Here is a 26,795-nt window from a genome sequence, read left to right on the forward strand (position 1 = left end):
GGAGTTATTTATGGCTGTGATGGGCAGAATACTGATGTCCATAAGCAACAATGGCACACAACTTCTTTTTTCATTCCTCTTTCTGATGAAGGACAACCACCTATCTGCTTTTCTGCTTTTGACAAAATTAGCAACAAACTCCATCATGTTAGTCATGCAGAAACTAGGTCTTAAATATAACAGTTTTTGTCAAAACTTTGTTTCATGAAAGTAATCTTGCACCCCATTAGGGAAAAGGAGAGCATAAGGACAGCATAACAGGTAGCTGGAACTGAATGAAATCAACCCCTCTTTCCCAAAGCAGAGAATTTTTTGAAATATATTAATGATAGCACATTATTTTGTCTTTTGCTCACCAGCATCTAAGTGCAATGATAACCTTCTTTCCACAGAAAGCACAACAAAACAAAACAACAACAACAAAAAAAAAACACAAAAATACCACCACCACCTCCACCACTAACAACAAAACCAAACCAAAACCAAACAAACAAAAACACTGGATGCTGCAGGCATACTGTAATAAATATAAAATCAAAACCATATGCATAAACAGCATAGACATGTATGCAGTAGCTATATTATTACTACTGTTGAAATATTTAAGAAACCTGCTAGAAACTAGTTCCTTTAACATTGATTACAGATCTACTTAAAAAAAATTAAAGCAAAATTAAGATGCAGTGTAGTGATTGCTATTTATTAAATCTAATATAAATCAGGATATTAAGTATTATTAAAGGATATTGCCCAGTGCCGCTATTTGCAATTTGTGTAACACTAATTTAATCTAAGGTCTTTTAAACTTCCTTTACCTGTTAAAATATACATCCCTGAGAATCAAAAACCACTTACAGTGTAAGTAATTTTTTCCAAGTAGTGATCCCTCTCTTTCCCACAGGTCTGTTGTCTACACAAAGCTCTTAATAAAACTTGTGAACTGAATTTAGCTTTTCTTAATGTGATTTACCAAAGAGTAAGGATGATATACTTTGTATAAAACTAAGCTCCAAATAAATGAAATAGAATAGTTGGAAACTGAATATAAGTTATTTTAATTATAGGAACCTGACAAGCAGGTGCACACTGTTGGATCACTGCCCATTAAACGTCAATAAACACAACATTTGCCTTTTAATTTTTTCTAGCTGTGTTTATGTTCAGAGAGGAATGTATATTCCTGCAAAACATGTTTCATAACCCTCTCAGCAGTAGACTGATTGGCAGAAGCTTCTTTTTTACCTTTCTTTTGTATGACTAACTATTAGACTCATTATTTTGTTTCCTGCATTTGACAGTGGTTCTTGTCCTTTTGAAGTCAAAAGAAACTTTCTCATTATCTACAGCTGGCACAAGGCTAAAATCACTGAGGGATAAATTTGCTTTCAATCATATACTCCCATTACCAGTAATACACAGCATATGGGTAAAAGAGACACAAATGGCAACCAATACTTTCAGACAATAAAAAGTATCACAACCTTGCCATATTGCGCACTGAATTTACATTACACCCAGTAGTCAAGGAGAACATTAAATATGTTTATATTACAAATTCATACGATTCTTTATCCCAAAGTGCTGATATTATAGTACAAGGGTTTGTGTAACTTCAAGCAGAACAATAACCTTTTTCATAGTCACATTAAATTTCTGAGCTACCAAGCGTAGAGTTCATAGATTATGGACAACTATTTTCTCTGGAGGAAAGTACAGACCAAGGTGCACAACAGGTTATTGCAAGCTACACTTTCCACAAAGTACTTTGATCCCTGTGTTCTTATCACTTCAACATTGAAGGATTTTGCTTTATTCACTAGGCTACTAGTGAGGGTAAAAACATTTTAAGCACATTGATAGTGCTACATACTGGGAAAAACACTTCTGTAGGTGTAGATTTCTTTCTCAGATAATTAAGAGTGCACAGAAATAGATATTAATCCCAAGATGAACTTCCTAAAAGTTTAAGGCTTTCTAGAATTAACATTTTGGCACCACCTGTAACAGAAATATGACCCAAGTGCAATGGGATCCAAGTTTTCCCCATTTGATGCTTAATGTAACTTCTCTTGAAGGCATTGGCAGACTTTCCACTGACTTCACTCAAAATACGTCAGGTCCTTGACTGAGAAAATATTTAAACAGAGGAATTCATTCCATCACTAATTTTAATAAATATGTTTTTAAATTTCACTTACAAAATTTTATATTAAGAAGAACTAACAAACTAGAATGCCTTTTTGAATATGAATTCTGTATCTCTGGACAACGTATTGGAAAGTCTTTTCTGATGGCAAATTAGAATGCTCATATGAAATATGTATGCTCATTTATTTTGCATACACTCTTGAGATTTACAAAAGATAAAATACGGTTTTAAAAAGTACGACAAAAATATGATTATTCTATCTCAGTCTAAATTATTATGGAAAAAAAAAAAAAGTGATATTTATATGTTTAGATAAAAACAATTCACAAAAAGCTAGTTAAACTCCACCATTAATTTAAGAGATTACAGCTCTATACAGCTGAGAGTGCAAAAATTATGGCAGTCCTATTCTTTCTTAATCCTTTGTGAAAAGTGTAGTCTGTATAGCTAGGGATTTGTGCATGCAAGCAGTACAGGTTTTACTAAGATTCAGTGGAAATTTCCTTAACACATTAAGAAAAAAAAAAAAAAAGAAAAAAAGAAAAAAAAAGTCTTTAAAGAAAAACTGCTATCAAAACAAACTATCCACAAGTGCTGTCTTGCTAAAGCTAACAAGTTCCAACAACCATTAATTTTGTCTGGTTCATTGGTGGAAGGTTTATATTGCAAACACATTCCCAGTTATGCTGTAATCTGTCTCAAAGGTGGCATGATATCAACACTCCTGCAGCCAGGGCCAAGTCTTTGGGTATAAGGGTAAGAGAAAGGCCATCAAAAAAGAAAGAAATCATGGTTCCTGCAGTTCAAAGACTTTTTCCATAACAGCAGAAGGAACTTATTTTGATTTTATATTTTGGTAAGAAAAACTGACATGAGTTTGTTTGTGTCAATTTCAGTTCTGCCGGATGGAAAGGTTTGCTCATTAAAGGCAGCTGTTTTAGCAAATTACCTCACTGTGGTATAATGACTGAGTTATAACAGGCTATTGAAGAAAATCCTTTCATTTCCCAGTGAGATCATGATAACTAGAAACAATTACAACAAGAGTTTTGATTTACTTTGGAAGTGATTCAGTTGGAAATGCTGGTGATACAATGATGTATTTCTTTTGTTCATATTTCTTTTGTATATATATTAAACTTTTGGTTTGCTTTGAATAATGGATTTATTATTTTCTCTGGGGTGATATATTTCAATACTTAAAAATATAACTGCAATTACATTGGGAAAGAAGCTACTCTGTAAACAATATGCCTTGCTGAAAAACCTATTCCAAAAACACAGAACAAACTCATTTTTTTTGCCTTTTTTACACCTATTCTGTGTGTTATGTGATTAAAATGATCATAAGGAAAAGTGTAAAGCAACATGGATAGCAGACGCTACACATAGTCTGCGTCCTGAAGATATATTTGAGGAAAAAGCTTTTGAGCTTGAGTGAAGCTGGCTTAGCTATTTTGAAGAAGAATAACAAAACAAAACAAAACATTTTCACAATTTTAATTCCATTGCTGTAGCTTTTTCTGAATTAGCATGCTGGAGAGTGAAGTACTACAGAAACTTGACTTTTGGCAGAAAGTCAGTCTTCTGGTCACAGAGGTGCCTGTGGAGGTCTGGTGAAAATTGGCTGTGACAAGCTCTGGCAGAAGCTGCACTTCCCCTGGCTACTGCAACTGCAGCTGCCCAGCACTTGTGTTTGTAGAGGTAATGTCAGTTTTGCCAGATTTTTTTTTTTTTTCTGTTGCTCCATTTTGAGATAATTGTTACAGGCTACATTAACAAAATGAGACCAGAGCTACCTATGCAGGAGTCCTTCATCCTAACAGGCATAAATCTCCCTCTAAACAAAGGTGTGTACAGCAAGTCTCACTCCATGCTCTCCCTCAGTGAGCAGCAGTACTCTCACCAGAGTCTGCCAGTACAACACAAAGAGCTTAAAGAAAAAAAAAAAAAAAAAAAAAAAAAAAACTATTTTCCTCTCTGATCAAACTGTTTTCTTCATGCATCTTTGCTTTGACTATCAGGGCACAAGACAAACTCTGTCCTGCCTACAAGTCATTTAGCCTGACACTGTCTGAGATTGTCTGGATACTAACCCTTTACAAGCCCTGAGCCTCTCAAATTGTATCTTCCCTGCGTCAGGCATTTGCAAAGCACTATGTAGGAAAACTTTTCATCAACTTAGGACAATCTGTTCCTTATATTATGATGCTACAGGTTAAAGTGATCATCAGTAGCCTTCACCAGCACCAGAAACTTGATTGAAATACAGCTTGATGTAGTTTATGACGTTTGGTCATAGGAAGGACATTCATTACACACCAAGACATTATTCTAGATCTTTCTGAGGTGGACATAATGCTTCAGATCAGTTAGCCAGTTCTGTGGTTGCATAGTTGACAGGTCTTGGACAGCCTCTGTGGGCTAGCAGCCACAGCAACAAATTTAGTTTACACAGAGCACTTCTTCACTTTTATTACCACAACTGGGTACTGTGAATACTTTATTGAGCTGCTCACATTGATGCCCACATAGTCTCTTCAGAAGCAGTGGCCAATGCAGTATCTACCAGAGGCTTAAAATGCTCCTTTCCACCGTGCATGGTTGCATTTCATCTGCTACTGGTTGTCCAGTTATGTTAGGCATTTGTGAAGTTCTTTGCAGTCCTCTTTACTACTGAATCACTTTAGTACTTGTGCTGTCCACTATGTGTACTTAATTCTACCACAGTATTCACCATCTCTACCAGCTTACTAATAAACAATTTGAATGCTGCCATGCTTTTTGTCGGTTGAGAATAAGTCAATTATTCTCATTCTTACCTTCCTGTTTCAGAATTCACATCACTACATGACAGAACTTCAGTTCCTCATTCTGAATACGCAATATAGGCAACTCAATTAGTACTCTGTGGTGATATATAACATTTATTTGTGGCTTACAGCTGTAGCTGGATATCCAGCTAGGAGAGCTGTATTTCACTTAGTGTAACTGACATATGTAACTGACATATTCTGAAACCTGAAGAGCTTTTTTTTTTAAAAAAAAAAAAAGAAAAAGAATAAAAAAAGTGTATTTGTCAATAGGACAAACCATAATCATATATAACAGGAGAGCCCTACTTCTGCAATATATTATTCAGTTCCCAAATCACAGAAAACCTTCTCAGTTATCCTATCTCTAGTCCACCTGGGGAACCAGCTCAGTGTTATAGTTTGTTTTTCCTTAAGCATACTTTAGGGATTTATTAACCTGCAGTGTTTCCTTCTGTATCAACAGACATATTATTTGGGGAGGAATCTTTAGATAGTGGTGTCACTTGGGAAATCTACTGGAGATTCACACTCATAAACTTTGCCGGTTTTTTGATCAGTAGGAGTGGACGGAGGTGGGGAGTGGGTAGCTGCAGCAGGTTTGGGGCAGAAACATTGCATGCTGATAGGGAAAGTGCTGGTAGTGAAGAAACCACAGTGATCCCTGAGGAGACCTCAAAGGAAGCCCCTGGGACCAGGGTCTGAAGCATGAGGCTGGAAGGGGCTGCATGACAAGCCACGTCCAGCCTGTCACAGAAGCATTTTGCCATGTGAGCGGCTGGCTAGTCACCAACAGAGTCCACAGAGCCTCTGCCTCACACCCCCCGCATACTCCACAAGCCATAAAAATCTTTCCAATACCCCACAGCAAAATTAAAACCTTTAGTACAAAACCAAAGCCACAGAAGCTATAAAGTGTCACAGGAAATGAAGCAGAAAAGAACAAGGACACTTTTAATGTTCTAAATCCATGAAGTAGCAGGAAATGTGGAAATTACCAGATGACTTTAGAAGACAGATTATGCCACAGAGGAAGACTAAAATAACTGCAATAGGGCTGCCAGTATGACCTTGGGATTTTTTTTTTTTTCCTAAATACATATTTGGCAAACTACAAGCACGTGTGCAAGTGATACAAAGAAATACTGCTAGGAGAAGCAAAAAAAAAACTTTGCTCTTAACACACTGCATTCAAATTTGGTAGTTCCCCCCCTCCTCCCCCCCCATATTTCACAGGATAAACAAATATTTCATGAAAGAATGGAAGAGAGTCCTTGCACTAATTTAAAATGTTCATGCATGTATAGTACTGACTTGGAAAGTCCTGTTCAATCCTGGGATAAAATCTGCCCAATGCTGAATGAATCTCCATGTAAACCAGAAAAATCAGCTGATCATGAATATATACATATATATATATATATATATGTATGTATTTTCAAGGACGTATGGTCACTGTTCAATGGGATTGCAAAATATACTTTTCTCATCAAAATCCACATACTAGTTCTGCCCTCTGACATGTAGAGTGATGATTTCTCAGAGGAAGGTTTAGTAAAATTTACTTAACACTGGCAAAAAAAATACTTTTCTTTTTTCATTTAAAAAAAAAGACTAAAATTCTACACAACTGAAAGAAACTCCATCCAAGACAAACAAAGGTTTTAAGACTAAACTGTTGCAATTTTTTGTCAATTGCTTAATCATGTTTATTAGTCAGAAGGGATAAGTGGGTTTATTAGGGAATGCTCTTACCCCAGAGTTTATTTGTCACAAAATACAGAACAAAAGAGTATTAAGAAGTACAAACACAGTGTTTTGTGAAAATACAACCACTGTTTTCCAAATGATTTCAGACACAGTATTTAACAACAATGAATGACAGAAAAAACTGGAAACAGCTGGATAAGAGAATGAACTTTCAAATATGCAAGGTTTCCATTTTGTTAACCGGAGCATATGTATCTAATTGTGGGACCAAGATAACTATGCTTTTCAGAGAAATTAACCTTGCTTCATTAATATGCTGCTTCACATTTTGGGGGCCTTTCTTTTGATTTTTTTTTTCTCTCTCTCATGAGTGAAAAATATTTTGAAATATTTAAAAGGAAGATTAGACTGTGTCTGAGAACATCTACAATTAGATACTCCAGAAGGCAAGAGAGTGACACTTGACCTTGAAACACTAGAGAAGACACAGATGTTTGAACCAATGCCTAAGAGCTGCAACTTCCCCGTTTTTTTTTAATATGCAAAGAAGTGATGAGCTTGGCACTGGCCAAGAAAGAAAATTTTAGCCAGCTTTTTTATTAAATTAACACCTATTTTTGGCTCTTTAATTTTGCAGAAACATTTAAAGGGACTAACATAAATGAGAATTGGGCATGATTTGCCAGCATCATGATATATAATTTGAATTCCTTACTTTATTATGTTACCAGAGATTACATATCCCATTTCTATTAGAAATGCATTGAACATGCACTCTCAAGAGTCCTACCATCAGCTAAGAATGTGAAAACCATATTTTTGAGGTGAAATTCAGTGGTTATCACTCTGTTTTGACATTTATTCTCCTTGGAATCTGTTAGTGGCTCTTGGTATGACAGAAGACATGAACATGATGGCATTTCATATCGGTCAGTTGAAAAACTCACAGTGAACTTCAAGCTGTGGTGCATAAGCATGGATGAATCTTTGCTTCACATCATCTAATGCCAGAGGGCCTGTTCAGACATCATTTGCCATAGTAACTAATTTTTATCACATTCAATGAAATCAACTGTTGCTTTGGACAAAGCTTTACCATCTAAAGCAGAGAAAATGGGAGAAATTGAGGTATCACTTCCAGTTGAACCATGTCAGAGACAGTATAAAAGGTTGGAATGTGTCTTCTTCAAAAAATACATTTCCCTAAGACTTTCCCAAACCATAATAGATATTTTTTTTCTCCTTACCCGAGTCTTGATTGGCCTTTGATTTGACCCTGAATGTGTGATCAAAACACACCAGGGTCTAGAGGGATCACTCTCTCTGTCACCAGTCAGATTGGTTTCATTTTTAGCAAGGAAAAATTTCTGAGGAAAAAAAAAAAAAAAAAAAAAAAAAAAAAGAAGGAGAAAGCAAAACAACAATGGTTAACAATCAGAATGCTAGATCAAACAGTCTTCCAGCCTGACTCCCTCTGTCTCACTTTATCAGGTAACAGTTGGAACCATTCCTAATTCAGTGATAAACAGTCTGTTTATTGCTAAAGTGCAAAAGACTGTAGGTCCATTACCATTATTCCTGAAAATCCAGATAAAATAGTTGTTTAACCCTGTGGTTGCTTAAGAACCCCTTGAACAAAACTCTGAGCTCTGACAATCTCTGCAGACCTCAGCTGAAGCATTTTCTGTTCCTATGTCTTGTGCTGGCATGTAGGTTTTGAACAGGGGCAGCCAAAGTACCAGTGCATATGCACATCTGCCATGACTCCTTCAGGGCAGTAACCTTTGGCAAAAGAACCGAGGGACAGCTGAGAGCAATAACCTTGCAAATATCCTCATTACTTTGTGCCAGGGAGCATGAGTCAATCCTCGGCATGAACATGTTATCTATAGGATAATGGAAGCTCTGAGATGAATTTAACTCACGTCTCAAAATAAAGTCTCTTCCTTCTTTGATCTGTGTGCCTCCTTGCTCCTACAGGCACATCTTTCCTTATCATCTCTTTCCTTTGCACTGTCACTGCAAGTAATTCACCTGGAGCAAAACCCTGCTAATTTTTGTTGTCAATCCAGCTGATCAACACAATGCAGTCACACAGTTATTTTCCTTTTACTGAAGTGTAGTTAACTGGATAAAGCCTCTGCCAGCAACATCACAATTGACAGCCATTTCTCCAAGGCAGTCCCCTCCCTCAGCATGCTGAACTATTACACTAGCTAAACTCATCATGTGCAAGGGCCAGGCCAAAAACCAAGCCCCAGGCTTCTTGAAGCACAAGCCAATGCATTAAGCATCTAAGCACTCAGCCTGCCTTGCCTGCGCTGTAGCTACAGCAACGCTGCAACCATCTCATGGGGCTAGCTGTAAATGGGCTTCTGCTCCTTAACTGAAATGCTGTGGTACAATATAATAATGAATCCATAACAATAGTTTTGTACATTATATTACCATTCTAATCAGATATTTTATTGGTAGCTGTATACTTCTTAAAGCTGGCATTTCATTTGCCTCTTTTGCCTTGTAGAAATCCTGCTGCTGTGACAATGGATAGCTGTAAAGCTAATGGTCTTTCTTAAACTCCCCCTCCTGAGAGAGAGAGAAAGAGAGAGAAATCATAGTCATTGCCAGCCATTTGTGTTAAAATACAAAGAAAACAAGAATCATTCAAAAATGATGTGTCGGGCAGCCTGCATTAATATTTATGTTGGCATTAATATTGATAAGAATGCACCTTATGCTTTGTTGTCTACCCCCAGCATCCTTAACTTCCCTGTTATTCAAGCTAGTAGCCATTAGCTCGCATCTTTCTCTGTACACAAAGCTTCAAAAAGCCTTGGCAGGGCTCCAGCTCACTTACACTTAAATGGACACTCAAGCTTCGACGGACACACAGCTAAATAGAGGCCAATAATTCAATACAGTATGACTGTACTGGGGCTGCTAGTAAATCCATCAAGCAGTAAATATCATCTGAAGCCAATGCAAGCTTTTATCTTTCCAATTTTGTGTATGTCTGTGTGAAGCCTAGGCATTCAGCGAATCATGTAATTTATTCTGCAGTGCAGAGCCTGGGCTGTCTCAGACATCATATTGACTTCTTTTCCATCTGTCAGGGGCAGCCACTGCTCCACTTTTGTGCAAACGCATCACAATGCATTTATTTATTTATTTCATCCCACTCTCTAGTGCAATTGGGCAAGGACACATTTTCGCAGATCAACAAATACTAAGAAAAGCATCTGAATATCATTACAACAGCATGTTAAACATTTGTCTTAACCAGTTTGTTAAATCAGCAAATGCATTTCCAGCAAATGCTTGTAACAGCTCAGAAAGGACTCCCTTCTGCAATGTTTTATTAAGCCTCAAATATGCCCTGTTATTTTCTTTTGCTCTTTAGGTCAGCAGAGATGCCAGTATAATGTAAATAATAACAAACAGCTGGGCTTATTGACTTGTGGTCTGTGTTTGGGTGGATATTCAGACACAGTGGATGATACAGATATAAAAATAGATGGCACAGACTAGGCTAGCATTCCCTCACAGAGCTGGGAAGGACAGAATTGCCCTTGCAGGGAAAGGAGATTTGGTGCACGCCCTGGGAGAGCAGCTGAGCTGGCCACAGCCTTCCTCCCATGGGTGGGCGGGTGGTATTTCTACCAACTCCATCTTTAGGGCTTGCCAACATGCTGTCAGAGGTGTCACAAGAAAAGGAATGAATCAGTGCATTTACCAGCAGTGAGGGACAGCCCTGTCAGTGGAGGTACATAGCCAAAATGCCTTGGCCAAAACAAAGAAGTTGTGCTGTGCTGAAGGTTTGTGTCTGCGCAGCAAATTTCATTGTATGGACAAAACACATACATTTCTGTTGCATTAAGGAAATGAGGCAGGGTCAAAACCTTCCTACTTTGATTCCTTGACATGAAAGGAGCTATCTTTTTGAAGAGAAATGAAATATAATATTATAATATATATGTAAATATTATATATAAATATATATATTATATGTAAATATTATTTATATACATTATTATAAAATGAAAAGTAAATATAGATTTTTTTGTTGTTGTTAAAAGAAAACTCACACACTATATATATATTCTCAGATTGCTTGTTCCCAACAACACTATGTACATATGCAAAGTTCAGTTAAGAAATCCTCCAGGGCTGTATGCTAAAGAAACATGCAACTATGGGGGCTCACCTGACTTAGACCATGGTCACTTCTATTTCTACTGCTTTTGGTGTGTGTGACTGATTTTAAGTTTAAGTTCATGTGATTAAGTCAATTATTGCCACACCATAAACACAGTTCCCTTTGACTTAGGCTGCTCTAATCAAATTGTAAGACCAAACCATGCTAGTTATTCCATATGCCACTGCAACAAGAGATCACAAGATGAAGCTGGACATATTGGTTATTCCATGTCTTCGCCATGCCACATGGCAAGCCCTTCTGATGCTCACCTGTCTGTCCTCTGCACATCCCAAGGTGTCCAGGAGGCTCCATGGAAGGTCCAGCCTCCTCTGCTGGACATGCTGCTGCTGGAGTCCCCACATAACTTCTCAGCCTACTGCTATTACAAGTGGACCAGTAAACCCAGCAGCCACAGTTGGTGTCTGCCCCTCCACAGGGTCAGGTGCAGGGATGCAGAGAACCAACAACTACTGTGGCCTTCATCCAGTACTGTGCAATAGGAAACACTGACATTATCTTGGCCAGAATACTGCCTTCCTTCTCACCTCTTTATTAGTACAGGGAAGTTCTCATGATCTCCAGCCCCCATCATTCAGTGGGTGATTAAAGATTTAGTTCCACACCTCCACGGTGAGCATGGGAGATGTGGCCTATCACATCAGGCATTTGCTTGACAACAGATATTTTTTTAGCAATGTAGGAGCCCAAAATGACATTCATACTCCCATCTGCCACCCACCCGAGGGAGATGTCTGTAATTAGATATGCAGAGGCTGATAGTGGGTTATAAAACAGGATGTGGTGGGCCACCGGGGCTGATTTATCAACACTAATATATAGCTGGTGTCTGGCTCATCAGATATTCCAGCATGTTTTTCTTGGGCCAAGCTAGCATCTTTTTTTTTTTTTTTTTTTTTTTTTTCTCTCCCTGAGCCACAGCCAGGGGGACTGGTGGCTAGAGGGAAATGAAAGCTCTAAAGGCTTCTGAAAAATATAGATAGATCAACAAGAAACAGCAGGCGACTTCAACAAAAAAAAAAAAAAAAAAGAAAGAAAGAAAGAAAGAAAGAAAGAAAGAAAGTGAAATATATTTATTCCTTCAGGAACACTGAAAAATATGGCCAATCTCAGCATACTGTGATGACACAATAAGGAAACTGAAAGCCAACAGATAAATTATTTCCCAGCAAGAAAAAAATAGAAATAAAAATCAGAACAGTAGGATAGGATCCAATTCTGTCCTAAAAACCATGAAATATTTGCAAAGGTCATCATCCAATAAGCCCTCCCATAGAAAAGAAAACAATAATGTAAATAATTTAAAGCACAGTCCATAAGCGTTACCCCAAGTGGGAGGGCTTACCTTGTCCTTACACCATTCAGATAAAACTGAAAAACACCCATCCAGACTGCCTGGTGGCACAGGGCTGGAGTTCAAGTCACCCCCCACCTGCACTCGGCTTTCACTGACTGATAAATCAGTTGGTTTATGTCACTCCAGACTCCAGCTGAAATCCAAGGACCCAATCCAGAGATGGCAAGGAGGTTTAGATTCAGTGGAAGCTTGGGCCTAAGACAGCAACATAACACAGATGTAATTGCTTTAATCAAACCATGCCATATAATTCCACTCACAGAGTTTACAGCACATTTTGAATCTCACTAGTATGTCAGTTATTAAATCTAAAACCCTCTGTATTTGCATTTGAAAGGCACAGTAAGAAAGGAAATATTCATGTTAACAGTACTGTTATTTTGTTGGCATGAAACCCATAAAACAATTTTGCATGAATTTCAGGTAACATCTTTTATCTAGTTTCTGTAGCAAAACAGGAAAATTACACTATGGAGCTAAGCCTGCCTCTATGAAAAATCAAAACTATGTTATCTGTGATCCAGGTCTTTACAGATATTGAATAATACCAACTCTACTGAAATCAATAGCAGCTGAGTACTTCAAACTTTTCTGAATCACATCCTTAATGTACAGCCCTAACATCAAGACAACAAGAAATATACTTTGAAGCAACACAGAGGCACCTGAGGCTGTTTACTGCTTGCACTCTTCCACCTCATCCTCCTCTCTTTTCACATGTGCACATGTGCATACACATTCACATGAGAAGAGGCAATAGCACCCAAGCAGACATTCAGTGCACTCTTATTAACCTCCAGTTAGAAAGTACTGCCTGGTACATATTACTTACAGTATTCCAAAATGCAGCATGCTGCTTTTCTAAAGAACTAAATTAAAAGGCAACTCACTGAGCAATGCTCCAGCATCTGAGAGCAATTAATGCAAGTAGAAACAGGAAACATCATCAATTATTTAAAGCAAAATGAATATGTAACGTTGACCTTCTCCAGCACTCATCAGTTTTATACCTCCACCTGAATAAACTCAAGGGAGAAAAAACACCATAGAGATTTACACTACAGGCTATGGAAAGAAAACAGCAAACACAGAAAGGGGACTCTGTGTGGTTGTCTTCAGCATTTCTAGTTCTGCATGTGAGGTGCAGCTTGTCGATCCTTCAGTTTTGATACATGCACTCTTGCCTTTTTATATTTTGAAATCCTGGATTTTTTTCTTTTTTTTTTTTTTTTTTTTTTTTTAACATTCCAGATTTCTCTTGTCAAACAAAGCAAGATAGACTTTTCAGGCAGCCAGAGAATGATCAAAGAGCAGTTGTCATTTTCTGTGAGCTGTCAATCCCTGATTTTAATGAACAAAAGAAAGAGGTATCTATAAGTCATGCTGATTGCGACAATACAGAGTAGAGGTTTACAAAGCTCCAGAGAAGCTAGTTTCCATAGTTCCATGTAATTTGTAAATGTAGAACTGAGGTTCTTGGGGAAGATGTTGTAATCCAAATTGTCACAGACTTTTGCCTGGGCAGAAGGGATTTCCAGGGAACATGGAGTTTATTAGCTAATGCAATTGCTGAACATAACATATAGCAGAAGGAAAAGGATATTTGGCACAATAATGGCTAAAGGTTTTCAGAGCAAAGCCTATTAAGACACCAAGTACAAAAAGACCTTTGTGACTGTTCAAGCTATACAAGGCTTGAAGCTCTGGTGTCTGCTTTTCCCCCAGCTCCTATTAACAGTTTCAAGGAAACTCATGAGTGCTGCGTGCAGAATAGCACACGGTTACACTAGGTCATCTGCTTAAAATCCTCCTACAGATACCCAGAAACTTGACTAATTGTCTCAGATGAAGTGTTCTACATTATTACAGCAGAGGCAAAGTACATTGCTAGTCCTCAAGACCAGAATTATGGTATTATTACAGTTTGGGTGCTATTAAGGACATTTCTGACTTTCCATCATTATTATTTTTTCCCCATTTTGGAAGAATAGACCTGTAAAAAGTGGCAGGAAGCCAGAAAATGGCATACAGGATGTCAGCATGGAAGCTATTAAAAGAAGAAGTGATGTGTTGACAGCTGAGTTTTAAAAGAGAAATAAATAAATTATGCCAAGTCCTTTTGGGGATTTTACTTATATATTTATTTACTCTAGCTCTGCAGCTCTTAATGACTTCATTAATAAGAAATCTTGAATATGAAATATCTTCAGTGTCACCTAATTACCCTACGGAAGAGGAGGAATTCTGAATTATTTCTCTCCGAAGAAAGCTGCTATTACTTCCATGTGCAACGTTTGAAACTGGCAAAGTAAAAGACTGTTTCATGCAGTCCAGGGGAGGTCCTCACCAGGATCCTGCAACCTGTTCACAGGTGTTGCCACACAGAGGCAGTGCAGGTGCTATGGGACCTGGGGAGGGAACAAAACCCCCCACAGTGCAGGTGGGAAAAGTTAGAGACCCTCTGCTCCAGCTGGACTATCAGAAGTCCATAGGGCCAGATGGGATCCACTCAAGGGTGCTGAAGGAGTTGGCAGATGTGATTGCTGGGAAGCTTTCCATCATCTATCAGTGGTCATGGTCATCTGCAGAGGTCCCAGATGACTGGAGAGTTGCTAATGTGACACCCATCTGTAAGAAGGGTCCTCAGGAGGACCTGGGGAACTACAGGCCTGTCAGCCTGACTTTGATACTAGGAAAGGTGATGGAGCAGGTCATCTTGAATGTAATTACACAGCATATGTGGGACAGCTAGGTGATCAGGCCCAGTCAGCATGGGTTCACGAAAGGCAAGTCTTGCCTGAGCAACCTCATCTCCTTTTGTGACCAGGTGACCCACCTGGTGCATGAAGGCAAGGCTGTTGACATAGTTTACCTAGACTTCAGCACGACCTTTGACACGGTCCCCCATACTATTCTCCTGGAGAAGCTGGCAGCCCGTGGCTTAGACAGGTATGCTCCTTGCTGGGTTAAAAACTGTCTAGATGACTGGGCCCAGAGAGTGGTGGTGAACGGAGTGAAACCCAGCTGGTGACCGGTCACCAGTTGTGTTCCCCAGGGGTTGGAGCTCATCTTCTTTAATATCTTTATTGATGATTTGGATGCACTCTCAGTAAGTTTGCAGATGACACAAAGTTGGGGGGATGTGTCGACCTGCCAGAAGGTAGGAAGGACCTGCAGAGAGACCTGGACAGGATGGATCGATGGGAAGAGACCAATGGGATGAAGTTTAACATGGCTAAGTGCTGGGTCCTGTACTTTGGCCAAAATAACCCCATACAGCACTACATGTAGCTGTGCAGAAGAAAAGGATCTGGGGGTGCTGGTTGACACGCACCTGAACACGAGCTCTCAGGGTGCCCAGGTGTCTAAGAAGGCCAACAGCACTCCGGCCTGTATGAGGCATAGTGTAGCCAACAGGACCAGGGAGGTGATCATCCCCCTGTACTCTGCTCTGGTGAGGTTGCACCTCGAGTACTGTGTTTGGTTTTGGGCCCCTCATTCACTACAAGAAGGACATCAAGGCCCTGGAACACATCCAGAGAAGGGCTACTAAGCTGGTGAACGGCTTGGACCATAACTCCTGTGAGGAGCAGCTGAGGGAACTGGGGTTGTTTTGTTTGGGGAAGAGACTCAGGGGAGACCTTACTACTCTCTACAACTACCTGAAAGGAAGGTGTAGGGAGCTGGGGGTTGGCCTCTTCTCACAGATAACCAGTGATAGAACTAGAGGGAATGGCCTCAAGTTGTGCCAGGGGAGGTTCAGGTTGGAAATTAGGAGACATTTCTTCTCAGAAAGAGCAGTCAGGCATTGGAATGGGTGGTGGACTTCACCACCAGGGAGGTTCAGTTTGGAAATGGCCTCAAGTTGTGCCAGGGGAGGTTTAGGTTGGAAATTATGATACATTTCTTCTCAGAATGAGTAGTCAGGCATTGAAACAGCTTGCCAAGGGAGGTAGAGGTGTCACTGTCTCTGGGGGTGTGTAAGGAAAGGTTGGACATGGTGCTTAGGGATGGTTAACCACGTGGTTAAGTGGGTGCCATTGGTAGTAGGGTGATGGACCAGACGATCTTGAAGGTCTTTTGCAACCTTAATGATTCTATGATTCTATGATCTTCAGAAAAGCTTGGAGGTAGTCATGGAAAAAAACTCCCCAGGAGATACAGACTGAAGTTGAAGGCTGGCCTGGCTTCACCTGGCCTGGGTGAACTGTCCTCCTCCAGTAGATTGGTATTAGGGGTATCCAGCAGCCCCATGGCTGGCTCTGTGGCACAATCCACTTTGGGGATATATTTGGGCCATTGAGCCCAGAAGCTGTGCCATGCCGAGATACACTCCTTCTGCCATGACTAATCTCCTATGTGGGCTGTTCTGTGCTCAAACTAGCTTCAGGGTATGTGAACAGTAATCTGTTCAGTGGGTTAGGGATGGATGGAATTACACAGAGTGAAAGAGAGATTTATAAAGCAAATATTTTGGAGTCTAGAGATAAAGATGTGTCCAAAAAATTAGTCCCCTAACTTATAGTGATAGTTAGGTATATCTAACAAAATTCTTACGTGTTCTACACATCTTTAAATGACTTGACCCACTTCATGCAGCCTTTATTAAAGACAGGGATCAAAGCCAGTCTATTTTGCAGCTCCAACAAGCACGTTAATCACTGAAGCTCATTCCCTAGTGCACAGACAGTCCTTGGGTTTCACTGTCACAACATATCAACAGAGCAAAGACATCAGCAGGATTCAAAAGGAGATTAGATATTTGTAGAGATATTAAAATATGCTGAGCTGAGAAAGTAAGTAATAAATAAATAAATAAATAAATAAAAATTAGGAGGAATGTAGATCCTCATAATTCAGGACTTAAGTCATTCTGCCCTGGGGTGGAAGCATGGAGCAAGCTTGAAGAAGTGAAGATCCAAAGAGAACACTGATACCTAGAATAGTGTCTGTCAATTTCTAAAATATTTTCATTCTCAGATTTCATGGGACAACCAGATAAATTGTACCAAGAGTACATAATGGTTGTAACTTGCCACTGACCACAAAATGAAAAATTCCCTGACTGCTTCTTTGAGTGAATCATTATAAGATGCTAAGCAACAGATTTGTTTGTATAATGCACATTTATATTTTTATACAGTAAACAGTTCTGTTTATATGTTAAATACACTTACTTGTGGTATGTATTAGATGCATACTTTCCCTACTCTTATGCTCTTTCTTAGTGTAATAACATATTTAAAAATAACATATCATTTGAATTAAAGCCAAAAATTTCTACCACATTCACCCACCCAATCAGACCAGTCCTCTCTGGTATTCAGGCAGTTTTATCAGTGTATTTCTGTTCTGCAATCAATTTGTAATTCACTCCCCAACACCCCCTCCCCCCCCAACAAACAAAAAAAAAAAACAAACAACAACAACAAAACAACATCAAAAGCAACAACAATTAAAAAAAAATAACAGTCCAGAAAAGTAACTATGGCTGAACCTCAAAGAAACATGCAAGCCACCTGGCTGTGGAGTACAGCAATCCCATACTTCAGAGTGTAACAGGTGTCAGGATTTACTCTAATTAGTTCTAAAGGCCTGAGTTGTCGTGACTGTAACACCTGCACAGCATCTTTGACAGACATACATGCACTAGGTCCAAGCACTGATGAGCAGATGTTATGGGCTGTCCCTCTCAGTCCAACAACATCTCCTTAGACATGTTTACAGAAGAACAAACCAATGTCTGAGGTCATGTATGCAAGCAGAAGGAACGCTCTGGTGATTCCATAGCCAACAGCACACAGGACAGCTGACAGCCTTCTGCCAACCTCAGCATCAGTCAGGACTTTCCAATCTAATGGTTACCTACAACTTCAAGAGCAGGAAATTCACTTTGTCCTTGTTCATAGGTGTGTATTAACTACCACTGGAGATAATGAAGATAACCTCTTTAAAAAGTCTTTAAACAATGTCGTCCACTAGAGAAGATTAAGTTTAGGCTAGTCTTAGCTCTAACAGTCCACATAGATTGAATGTAATCTCTTTTCTAGAAGAAGATGCATATCAGTAACTCCAGTCAGACTGTTCATAGTATAAGTTAATGATAGTGTGTTAAAAGATTTCATTCTCATCTCTCTCATTTATCTACTGAAAAAGTGATTTCCTACTACTGCAAAATCATACTGTACCAAATATTTATGATTCCATTGCCACAAAAAGGTGGAAGCTGCCTATATATAAAGTTTTATTATGATAAACAGTACTTATGCATTAAAATAGTGTGTACTTATTTGCATGATTTTTATTTGTAATGTATAAACCTTTAGGAATAGGTCGAAGTTATGAGTAAGAAGCACTACATTTTTTGTCTTTGAACCAAGTGTGGTAATCTTTATCTCTTGATAGACAAATGGAAGATAACGAGGCATGGCATTAGTCTTCAGACAACTGTTAGCTATATTTATATCTTAGGAATCTACATACTTGATGTGAAGACCTGGCTGTGGTTTAAATATCATACATAAGCCATGTGTTTTTTAGAGATCTGATGTTAACCCTGACTTCTCTTTTTGGAGAAACTCTCCCTGTAAACAAAGTAAGCAGGTATTCTTTGTTGAAAGATACACATTTTACTCTCTTTGCCTCTTGTATCTTACCAGAAGTTTGAATGATCACGTTTAGTATTTCTGAAATGAAAGTCATGCTTTTGATGCATCTCTGTATTTTGTACTTAAATTTTGTTTATCTGTATTCATAGCAAATTTTATTTTACTTTAATTGCAATGTAGCCCAATATTGTTACTAATGACTAACAGTGTGTCCTGGGAAATAATTTCAGTTTCATAACAGTAGATAGAAATAGATACTGCTTGGCAAGGTAATGAACAAATCTCTATTCTACACCCACCAAATGAAAAAAAAAAAATCAAAAACAAACAAAAAATGCCATTTAGCAATATGTAATAGTGTAATGGTTATGTGACAGTATTGCAATACTGTTTTGTATAGCCACTTGAAAAAGTAGAAACTACTCTCCAGTTAGAAATTTACTTTTCTCAGAAAAAAAAATAATAAAATAATATAAAATAAAAAATGAAACTTGGACTGTTATTTAAAAGCATTCTATGTCTCTATGGTTAAGCTTAAAAAGGTGGGATGTTCACATATCTTTAAATTTCAATTTGGGTCAGAGTTTAAAAAATCTTTATTGTATTAAAATAGATAATAAAAAGTAAAAAATAGTAGAATAGAGATTTTGCTCTGTTATTTTGTCAATGAATATCTTGAACTTTTAGGTAGGCCAGAAAATTAATAAATTCTGCCACGCAAAACTTCAGAGAGCAATTTTGTCAGACTTGTTTTTAGGAGTGTCTTCTAATCAGGATAATAAGCTGATCTCCAGGGTCCTACAGTTAAGGGGCTTCTCCTGTATTCAGAACCTGTGTATAGTATGCTGAAACTCAAAGGCAGTAGTTTAGGAAATTATTACAAATCAAAGCTGCAGAATACAGCCCTAATAAGGGAATTTAAAGTTCCCCCCAAAGCCCTTTGTGGAGATAGAATGCCTACCTGTCTGGCATGTCATTTTTTTTCTGGCCTAGTAATTTCCAACATGCCCTTTGCCCTAGATCCTTGAAATTAAACAAGGATGACATTTGTCAGCAAGTTTCTCAAGTCTGCTACCTTTCATTCTATGAGCTGTCATTTGAAGAATTACATTTAACTTGTGAAAAGGTTATTTCTCTGCTAAGATGAGAAAGTGTTTTAGATGATTTGTATCTTGATACAAATTCTGTTTGATTCTACAGAAATAGCTTGCACATGCATACATACATAGATAGATACATATATATATATCAGTGTCTGTGTGTGTTTTTACATAAGTGAATACTTTTAGAAAAAGAGAACAGAACTCAGGGTAAGGACTACTTAAAAAAAGTCTTACAGCTTCATTAAAGTTGGTCCTCAAAGAGTCATGCTGTGACACACAAAAGCCATTGTGGACTTTCTTTGTCCAATAAGTGTATTACATCATAGTGACTGGCTGATGAGAAATTAGTCGTATTTACCATTAATGTATAATAAACAACATAGATGATGTTATCTAGTAAATGTGTCTCATAAAACCTACAAAAATGTTAAAATGGTATTTGCAATGTCATTATATAGTTATAAAATAAATAATAACTGCTTTTTATGTTTTGTGTGTGTGTGTGTGTACAAAATATGTAAATATGTCTTTGTGTATCTGCTACACAGAAAAGTCTCTGTATTTTTAAGATACCTAGGTATTTTCCTGTTCCTCAGTAAAAAAAAATAAAACAATGAATCCAGAGACATTAAGAGCTAGCTAAGCTTTCAGCTTCTATTTCTTTTGGGACAAACACGAAAAAGGAGAGCTCTTATGTTGGATGAAACTGGAAGCAAAAAAACATTCCTCCAAAATAGTCTGAAGCAGGTGGATCTGGAATCAATTTTTATGAGTTTGAGATAATGATGGACAAGAGTGAAATGAAGTTCAATAAAGTTCACTCTTGATCCATCTCAGATGTAAAGTCAATGGGGATCTGCCTGGCTGCATGTTATTTTAGACATCTGTCAGCTGTAACAGAGACCACACGTAAAAGTGTAAGACTTGTTATATCACGTGGACATGTGACACTCTCTGCTCAAGTTTGTGCTCAAGCTCATGGCATAGCACAGTGAGAAGTATACACAGCTTTTTCATCTGCATCTGAAAGAAACTTTCTCCAGTGTTTCTCCATGCTTTCTAAAGAAAAACTGTAACTCTTATCCACAGTCCAGCAGGCACTAATTTAAAAAAAAAAAAAAAAAAAAAAAAAAAAAAAAAAAGGAATTTTCCACAACAGCAAGCAGCAAAAAAAATACCATTGTTTAATATTTTAGATAAATATAGTTATAGATTTCACTTTCTCTTGTCGACAGCTCTTAAATCACTAAACTATACATGAGCTTCTTTTCTATCCAGGTCACTTCAAAAGATGCAGGCAAGGTCCTTGCATGTTTTGTGAACAACATCCAGGTGAAATCGTTAACGTGTATATTTACTTTACTATAAGGTGATTGGCACTATATTGAATTAAAGCAATCCACCTTCTGATTCTCCCACATCCCTTGACTTATTCTGCATCTTCACTGTGGCAACTGTATAGTATTTAAATATATATATGTGTATAAATTATGCAGGGACTTTATCAAACAAAATACTGATAAGAATTGGAATAGAAGTAGTGGTGGAAATTGTAAATTACATCCACCCATATGAAATAATTTCCTCTCCTTGGAAATTGAAAATATACAAACTTTATCCTGTGGGGCCCCAACAAGAGCCTATTACTCTGCTTGTTCTATATACAGTTCAGTTAACCACTCCTTTGTGTGTTTACCATTTACTTCATACTTACTGGAGATTTCAGGGTGAGGTGGAATCCTTCATATGTACAGCTATTGTCCGTAACTGTTGCTAATGCTTTAAAATCAGTGGCCATTTCATTATCTAGATTATAAAGCTATTCCAGAATCACCCAGAATTTGCAGGCCCTCAGATGTTTGTGATGAGGTGCTGCAGATGTGACTCAAACACTAAGTCCATAAAGCAGTGTCCTGCTAATGCTGGCCCTCAGAGAGCTGTGCACGTCTGCTATACCCTGAAGGTGCATGACCACTTCTGAGTCCACTCAACTGCTCCCCAAAGCACCTCCATCCTGTGGCCATGCCAGCTGCACAATAGATCGATGTGTGGCAGCACACAACATGAGCTCACAGCAAGGCTGCAGCAGGAGAAGGCTTTGTAATGGCAAATTCTCCACGTATCTTGCACTGATAAATGTATGAGTTTACAGGACCCAGCCAATCTGCTGTCACTGGGACAAGCCCCATGAATAGTTCTTTACAGCACTCAACAGCATTCCCCCCTAACTGCTCTCAAATATTTTCCTGGAGCAAGACTATGTCAGTAACAACTGCTTGAATGTAGCTCTTTAAAAGTGTTTGTATTTCACGAGGTGAAGAAAACTCTTCTTGTCCAATGGAGACTTTTAACCAAGTGTATCATAAATGATTTTTTCTTTCTCTCTCTTTTATATCATGTAGAAATGTAAAAGTAATGGTAATAGGCTTTCCTCTTTACTGATAATATAAGGTGTTTCTGACAAGAAGGAAATTCAAGCTGACACATTCTTGGCTCAGTTCAACTGCTCTGACTGATGTGATCTGGTTACCTTTTCCCCCTGTTTTCTTTTTAAAAATATATTATCACTGGGAAATCTGCACCTCAGCATGAACCATGTATTTCTGTTACAAAGGTCAGTCCATTATATAATTTTACACATATGTCCAATACAAATCAATTCTGTTTGGCTCAAGTGCACCTAAAGAGACCAAGAGCATATTCAATCCAAATTGTATCACATTCTCCTCAATGAAATTCACATGAACTAGACATCCTTTTTTCCTTTTTTTTTTTTTTTTTTTTTTTTCCTATCCAATGGAGCTAAACAGTGTTAAAATGCAGCTAAAAACTGGAGACAAAAGCATTTCTCAGTGGGGTGACTGCAATACCTGTAGAGGAGACAAAAAAAAAAAAAAAAAAAAAAAAAAAAAAAAAAAAAGCAGCAAGCATGAGCCCTGGGTTCCAACCACCTGTTTAAAGCCACTCAGTTACTTCTGAAAAACAATGTCCTCGTGGTAATAAATATTTGATCACTGTTCTAAAAAAATTGTGTAGAATTATGTCTCTGGGCACCACTGTGGGAGGGCAGCGTCTGACTCAGAGCAGCACAGCTGTGCTTTTCCAGCCCAGGGAAGATATAATTCTGCTGGCTGAACAATGCCTTTGTTAATTCAGCACATTTCACCCAGCATCACAGCTTTCCTGTGCTCAACCAAAGTTCAACTTTGCTACTGATTATGTTCTTGGAAGACCACTTCTTTCCGTGTCTGACCAACTCTGCCAGCATTGACAGAACCTTATAACAAGACTGAAAAACACAATTGTGAAGAGACAGACACTCACTAACAGTTATAAAATATTCAGGAATGAAATGTTCAAGTATTATTAACCTTCATCCATTTTTCTCCAATGGATGAAATTGCCTAGTTAGTATTCATGTCTTACTACCTAAATAAAACTGATGGATGTTAACTGAGCAGACTCTGGGAAAATTTTATCAGGATGCCCAAATTCTGCTGCTTCTTGCTTAATCAATCACCTCTCTGCTGAGCTGTGTAGCATCTTGCTACAAAAGTCTTAGCAGAGAAACTGGGCTGTGGTGAAATGAATAATACATTTGCAGCAGTGCTAGACTAATGACCCTTAAGTGCCTTAGAAAAATGAGCAGCATGGACTTCTTACTTTTACTGAGAGACTAGGTCAGACATCGAGAAGTAAGGTAATAAGGATGATGTTTAGGGGTGGGGATAAAACAGAGCACATGCTATGCCCTGTCCTTGCACAAATACCTCTCTGCTGGATCCTGAGGTACACTTTTTTTTTTTTTTTTTTTTTTTTTTTTTTTTTTATCTCCTCTCCGTTTTCCCCCTGCAGACTGTGCTGTTTTAATACAGGTGTTAATCACCTTTGTATTTCTCTCACTGTTTTCATGGATCTTATCAAGTCATCGTAAAGGCATTGATCAGATGGTGTCAGGCAGGACACAGCTATTTGCTTTGAAGCAGTAGGAGGGTTCCAGGGCAGGGAAGCATAATGGAAATCTACGCTGGCTAGCACTTACAATACCTGAACAATTCATAAGTCTCCTTGAACAGGTCCTTAAAGGCAAAGAATAGTGGCTTAGGTTTCCTTACAGTAATGTCATCTTTATCTGTAACATAAAGTAGTAAAGGAAGAAAAAACCCTATGTATTAGGCATGCTTAAAATAAGCTTATTCAGTGATAATTACAGAGAAATGTAAAACCAGTGACTGAATAGTGGAGGATTATTTACTGCCATTTCAAATTAACTTTCTTTAAATCCATATAAAGCATACTTGAAGTTAAAATGAGTCCTTTCTTGTGATTTCCTTTTTTTAATGTAGAAAGGGAGCAAGAAGAGAGACCTCTACTTTCAGGAAGGGCGAGGGGGATTATTTCATTAGATGGCATAATTGGTAGACAGCTGCTGAAAACAAAATGTTTCTTTAAGAAAGCAGTGATTTTAAAACTAGCATGAGGTCATGTAACCCTGTTACTCTCTTTATATCTTCCATTCAGTCAAAATACCAATACCTATCCCAGAAGCTTTCATCTCAGGCAGAATATGCCAGTGCTTCACTTTCAACTCTGGCTTTGTCATTCTTTGGAAGGACTACAATCTGCAACACCACTGCTTCATTTTCATTACATTGCTGTTCTATCTTTTAGGGGAAATCAGTTTCACATTGTGTTATTCTTATACTCCATAACAAGGTTTAGAAAGAGGAAGAAAAGGAATCCTTTTAAATTAAGAGGTCCCAGTTTGACAGCACTTCCCAAATCCAAAAAAAAAAAAAAAAAAAAAGACAGAAAAAAAAAAAAAAAGCATTATTATCTGAATAGTTTGCTTGAAAAGGACAAGCAGCACTGGAACATTCAAATCCCAACTGTCTAAGCTGAAGTCATTGATGTGTATTATCTGCAGGCTGCTATCATTAATAAGGCAGCTTTAAAAGGACATTTCTTAAAGCCTGGACAATTTCTTTGGGCTAAAACTCTGAGGACGCCCTCTCTATCCTTTAGCTGAAAAAAAGAAATCCTCTTGTGTATGAACACATATTTTAAAAGTTCTTTCCTCTTCCTGGACTTTCACAAAGTCTTTTTCACAGTTTCTTTGCTTGACTCATAATTCCCTTTCTGTACAAGGCTAAGTCAAGACCATTTCTGAGCATTAACACAGAATAATAATAATGTCCTCCAACTGATTAGTAGCATGACTACTGCTGCACGATCTTTCTTACAAGTCTTCATGAAAGATCTACTCCTGCTGTCCTCTCTCTCCTTAGAAGAAGGATTTAAAGGAAAAGTTGAATGTATTCTATATGATGATTTCATAGGCGTTAATGTACTTCTAATGCCCAACAAATAATCTTTGTTTTTCAGGTAAGATTGTCTGTATTTTCTATTTCATTTTATGGTGGTGGCGGGGAAGGGGTGGGAGAGTGGGATTTAGGGGCAGGGGAGAGGAAGTTAAGACTTCTCTGTCTGATGCCTGGAATAGAATTGGTATGTGGATAGTCCTAATGGGCTGATTCCAATAAAATAGTACTATGCATTTGCCTTTTGCTCTTTTTTTGAATGTGCTTCCTCTTTTGGGGAAGGCAAATATCCTTCCTGCTGTAGCAAGAATGTTAGATAGTAGAAAATGTAGATGACATAATACGAAGTGAAAGAATGCTTAAATGAAATAAAGATTGATGCAAAAGCTATTTTTTGTTTATCCTTTTTCAGTTAGCTGTAGAGAAAAACATACCATCATTTTTATAAATTTAGTGGTATCTCTTTTCATTGCCATTGCCAGATGTTTATCTAATTGTAGCTTTGCTGATGTTTGACTGGGAAAGGGATATATCTTCATGGGGAAAGAGATATACATCGATTAAAGGGAAACTCTACCACAAACTTCAGATGAAACCCTTATATTAAATGCCTGATAAAAAAGTGACAGAATCCCTCAGTGTGTTCAGTCAATAATATAACCTCAGATGCCAAGGGTTTTGCAACAAAAAATAAAGAAAATTCATTCATTAAAAACTGATCTAATCAAGAGAACAAGGAATCAATGTCTCTGCCTTGTAATTAAATCTGATATTTTTTAAAATACACATCTCACATTCCTACAGTTTTGAAATAGCCATTACATTTTTTAAATATATAAGAAATTACACCTAGAACAGAGATGCTTTTCATATTTTCAATGCGCAGTGACAATTAACCATTAAAAATCACTGAAAACACTGATAATGTAATGGGAACTACCCTCTGTAATGATACCATTCATTAGGCACACAAAATTCTAAGCAGGAAGTACTAAGCAAAGCTCTGGGAGACAAAGTTCAGCTCTTAGGAAGGGTCTAGGAAAACCTCTGTCTTTCCAATCACTGCTGCTGAAATTAGACATTAAGAAGATGCAGAAGTACTTCATCGTTGTCTGGAGCTGGGCTACCTTAGGAAAGTGAACACAAGAAGTAGTTGGACAAAAAGAGAAATGCTCTCTAGACTGCAAGAATCTCACCTAGTGAAGAATAAAAAAGAACTTCCCATCTACCCCCAGTTATGGTTATGTTCATGAGATATTCACATTGGCCAAGAGATTTGATTGTTTCAGATGTAGTTTGAGATGAACTCCTGGACCTGGTGACTCAGTGACAGTTTTCTCTTTGATTTCAGAAAACCTAGGTTTTATCCCAATATTCTAACATACAATGAATAAAGACACCCTCTGAATTTCACATGCAGCAAGTGGACTGTGAGAAGGCAGCACAGTGGATTTACCAGTACAAAGCAAAGGTAAATACATTTGAGCTTGAGAAATTGCACCTATTTAAAAACCAGCC

General features: G+C 38.0%; 1 long non-coding RNA gene across 1 annotated transcript; it reads right to left on the reverse strand.

The window, feature by feature from the left end:
• Nucleotides 1–7,564: 7,564 nt before the first annotated feature.
• Nucleotides 7,565–11,228, reverse strand: LOC118156526. Its single transcript, XR_004746301.1, has 3 exons — nt 11,140–11,228; nt 7,920–8,039; nt 7,565–7,771 (listed from the first exon to the last, which is right to left on the reverse strand). It is a non-coding gene; the product is annotated as an uncharacterized LOC118156526 (long non-coding RNA).
• Between the last annotated feature and the right edge of the window lie 15,567 nt (nt 11,229–26,795).

The sequence above is a fragment of the Oxyura jamaicensis genome, chromosome Z, assembly GCF_011077185.1.
Source record: "Oxyura jamaicensis isolate SHBP4307 breed ruddy duck chromosome Z, BPBGC_Ojam_1.0, whole genome shotgun sequence".
In the NCBI taxonomy this organism is placed as follows: Eukaryota; Metazoa; Chordata; class Aves; order Anseriformes; family Anatidae; genus Oxyura; species Oxyura jamaicensis.